This window comes from Penaeus japonicus, unplaced genomic scaffold, assembly GCF_977035675.1.
Source record: "Penaeus japonicus unplaced genomic scaffold, GWHDUDI00000001_assembly GWHDUDI00000038, whole genome shotgun sequence".
Taxonomy (NCBI): Eukaryota; Metazoa; Arthropoda; class Malacostraca; order Decapoda; family Penaeidae; genus Penaeus; species Penaeus japonicus.
This window is the reverse complement of record NW_028234440.1, coordinates 14,421,344-14,426,343: the sequence shown is the minus strand read 5'-3', so window position 1 is coordinate 14,426,343 and position 5,000 is coordinate 14,421,344. Positions and strand designations below refer to the sequence as shown.

At 33.3% G+C, this 5,000-nt stretch overlaps 1 protein-coding gene across 1 annotated transcript in view; it reads left to right on the top strand.

Moving 5' to 3' along the window:
• The window catches only part of LOC122246068 (uncharacterized), a 12,922-nt gene that overhangs the window by 2,459 nt on the left and 5,463 nt on the right, over nucleotides 1-5,000 (top strand). The gene's annotated exons all lie outside the window — the stretch shown is intronic.

Below are 5,000 nucleotides of genomic sequence, written 5' to 3'. Positions count from 1 at the left end.
GAAGTAATGCAACATTTTACTTATTTATTCAAACCAACATACACACATAATTTCTATGGTCAAAGATTGGGGATTTTGTGAAAAAACTGATACATTCAAAAAATTCTTCGCTCTTGTAGGTTAATTTCACATCTTACTAAAATGTGAAAGAAAATCTAAATGCAGTTTTATCATCAAAGTTAGTGATGCTTGTGAATTCTGTACTTGAACAAGATTAATCATTGCATAACTCCAAATGGTTAAATGGTGAATATGATTTTAAAAAGTTTACTAAACTCAGGGATACATATGATTATATAAGAAACAGCGAATGTGCATTACCGAACACACCAAACCAGAGATTTATGGTCCAAGCAAATAAGGAACTGAATATTTGCTAATACTTTTCGACATGTGCATTTGTATTAACACGCACATTTTCATTCGACTATTTTGTGAATATTGTTAATGTAGCTCTGTTAATAATGTTTATAGTTAATATATATATATATATGTATATATATATTCATATATATAAATATATGTATATATAAGTATAATTATATATATATTATATATATATATATATATATATATATATATAATATATATATATATATATAATACATACATATATATTATATATATATATATATATATATATATATTATATAATACATATATATATGTATATATATATAATATATATTATATTATATATATATATATATTATATATATATATTATATATATACATATATAATATATGCACATACATATACATATATATATATATATATATATATATATATATATATATATATATATATATATATATATATATATATTATATATACATAACATACATACATACACATATATATATATAAATATATATATATGTATATATATATGGGATATATATCTGGCAACGAGTAGGAGAGGTGTCAGTGTTAGGTCTATGTATATCCAGTGAACTGTGGCGGCACAGCATAAGGTGAAAATATCTGTGAATGTCTAGAGTGCATATACGAACGAAATAGAAATAAGAAATTACACAAGTGTTGTAGAGAATTAAAAAAAGAAAGGATGCCACAAGAAAGCTAGCCCTTTCAAAGGCAGTGAGATGCCAAAAAGTGCCACAATATAAATGAAGGAAACATTGAGTTATACCATCTATTATAGTGATTTGCAAGTATACAATGCAGTGTGAAAACATCTGAGGATGTCTGAATATATTTCTATTATAAAATCATACCGTCCAAGCAAACCAACAGAAAATGAGTCAAATATCGCTTAACGCTCCCATAGATGCCACGTTAACACCAGTGCCAAGGGTCAAAGGTGATCAACTATCATCCAACATCTGGCCTGAGTAAAATCCATTCCTCAGTACATTATACTACAGAATCACATATGTTATATTTTCAGTGTTCATAAATCTAATCATGCAACCACACTGAATATCAGTTTGGAAAATTATTCGTAATGAAAGCCCAACACAAGATATGGCATCACCAACAGTCAAGCTATAGCCGTCTGGTAGCTCAATGTGTCGACTTCACATCCCCATGGTCGGCAGATCGAGTCCCGTCCCAACTCATGAGCTTCCACTGTCACCTGGCGGTTACTGACGTAGCTGGGCACAGATCGAGTCAAAAACTCGTTGACACATTCTCTCACAAGTCAGCACATGCTGACACAGGCGGGATCGCCTCAGTGCATACAAGCCCAGCGTAGCATCTGCTCCGCAAATAGGATGCTCAAACGGTTTAGGTACAAACTAGTAATTACCTCTATGAAGTGTTGCCAGATATATGTATACCAAATTATGATGCATGGGCACATTATAATTCACGTGCGTGTGTGTGCAAGCTTGGACGCTGTTATGTATGGGTGCTGTGTGCATACATACAGGCGTAGACATATGCTTGGAGTATGTTCATAATTGCTTATTTGTATATATATATATATATATATATATATATATATATATATATATATATATATATATATATATATATATATATATATATATATATATATATATATATATATACGTCTATACTGTACATTCACGGGCACAATCTATATATAGTAACGAATATAAGTGCAGGCACGTGAGCCCGCATAAACATGCAAACATGCATTTTTGTGTAGGCCCTGCACTTATATATAAACAAATGTCCATTCTTACATGAATAGACCGGAAGGTCGTGAGATAGATCGGGGGATACTAGGATCTCCTAATAACATGCGAGACTTACTCAAACGTGTTACTGGAGATTAATGGTAGCCTCCAGACTAAAATTACTCCCCCCACCATGCACAATTAAGGCCGAAAGGTGGGGGTATCAGGCCACATCCCCCTTAAATATGAATTCACAGTCAAGACAACGACCCTCATTCCCTGAAAGTGAAGGAGCCCCTGGTCACGGCAGCGATCAGGATTGTTTTAGAATAGAGGGTGCTAAAAATATCCGGTTAGACCCAGGTCGCCCAAAGATGATGAATTTATGCACATACAATGTAAGGACCCTGAGAACAGAATCTGATCTTTTGACACTGCCTGAGGAACTTTCATTTATTAAATGGGATGAGGAGATAGAGAACTTCTATGAAGATGTGCAAGCAGCTACCGATAGAGCAAAAACCCATTTTACCATGATTATGGGGGATTTTAATGCCAAGATAGGAATAAGAGAAGATGGAGAATCCTCGGTTGGGAAACATGGAATAGGCACCAGAAATGAGAGAGGGCAAAGGCTGATAGAATTTGCTGAAGCTCGATCCCTTAAAATTATGAATACATTCTTCGAAAAGAGACTGAGGAAATGGACATGGAAATCACCATCTGGCATTAAAAACGAAATTGACTTCATAATCACCAATAGGCACGACATTGTACAAGATGTAACCGTTATCAATAAAGTAAATGTCAGTAACGACTATGGACTGGTCAGAAGTAGAGTAAAATTACAGCTAAGAAGGGAACGAAATAAGCCTCTTGTTAATCTAATCAACATTAAGAATAGGGCGACGGAATTCAGTATCAACATCCGAAACAAATACTAAGCTCTCGAAGAAGATCTTGACATAGACCATATGAATGATCAATTCAGTGAAATATTAACGGAAGCTGCATTTGAAATAGGATGAAAAAGAAAAGTTCTGTAAGCTTTCGGTGGAGACAAAAGAGATTATGAAACAGCGTAGGTACATGAAAATAACGTCAATCAATAGACAAGATAGAATCCACAGAGCTGACTAAGACGATAAACAAGAAGAAGAAAGATGTACGCAAATTTAACATACGAAAAATAAACGAAGCTCTGCTTGCTGGCACCAGCCTTAAGGCAACAAAGAGGAGGCTCGGAATAGGGAAAAAAACAAATATATGCAGTAAAGAAATCAAACGGAGAGGTGACATACAATAAAAATGAAATTATCAAAGTAATAGAAGACTTCTATCGCGACTTATACCACTCAAACGATCAACCACATACGGAGACAAACACAACAATTGGAGACCTTCCAAACATCACAGTAGAGGAAGTAAATAGGGCACTAAAAAACATGAAAAGAGGAAAAACACCAGGAGAAGACGGCATTAGTGTAGATCTTATTCAAGATGCAGGAGAGCTTGCGGCAGTAAAACTGGCCAGTCTTTATAACAGATGTCTAAGTGTCGGTAAAACTCCGAAGGCCTGGAAAAACGCAATAATAATTTTAATACACAAAAAGGGAAACACAAAAGACTTAAAGAATTACCGACCTATAAGCCTCCTTTCAGTAATCTATAAACTGTTTACAAAAATCATCACAGCCCGTATCACCACACACTAGCTCAAATAAAAGAGAAAACAAACGAATATAGGATGCCCCTGTGTATGGCATTCGTAGATTATGAAAAGGCATTAGATTCGGTACAGATATCTGCAGTACTAAACAAGGAGTAGAGGAAATATACTGCAGATTATTAGAGGGTAAATATAGAGATGGTACAGCGACCATCAAAATCCACGCAGAAACCAATAAAATACCAATAAAAAAGACTGTTTACAGCTTGCTTGGAGGAAGTATTCAAGAAGTTAGATTGGAAGGAGAGAGGGATTGAAATAGGGAATGAGCACTTAAGCAATCTAAGATTTGCAGATGACATTGTTCTTTTCGGCGAGTCAGCAGATGAATTACAACAATTAATAAGCGATTTAAATAGGGAAAGTCTGAAGATTGGCCTTAAAATGAACATGAAAAAGACTAAAGTCATGTTCAACAGTCGAACCCCAGTTAAGCACATACAAATACAGGGCGAGGTACTAGAAGCAGTGAACGAGTATGTATACCTAGGGCAACTCATCCAGTCGAGTACATCCTGCGAAGCCGTTATAAAATGACGAATCAAGCTAGGTTGGAGTGCCTCCGGTACACATAGTAATATATTACGAGGTCGTGTGCCACTATGTCTAAAGAGAAAGATTTTTGACCAATGTGTCCTCCCCGTCATGACATATGGATCAGAGACATGGACTACGACCAAGGCACTCGAGAGGAAATTAGTAAGCGCCCGAAGAGGAATGGAAAGGAGTTAGCTTAAGAGACAAGAAAAGGGCCACATGGATCAGGCAGCAAACAAAAGTGGGCTGGACATATATATCGGAGACAGGACAGCAGGTGGACAAAGAATACACGACACAAAAAGACCCATATGTATATATATGTATATACAGTATACATATGGAAATATATATATATATATATTATATATATATATATATATATATATATTATATATTAAATATGTACAAATATTATATATATATATATATATTATGTATGTATATATACATATATATATATTTATATATATATATATTTATATATATATATGTATATATATATATATATATATATATATATATATATATATTATTATACATATATATATAATATATATATATAATATATATAATATATATATATATATATATATATATATATATTATATTTATTTATTAAAT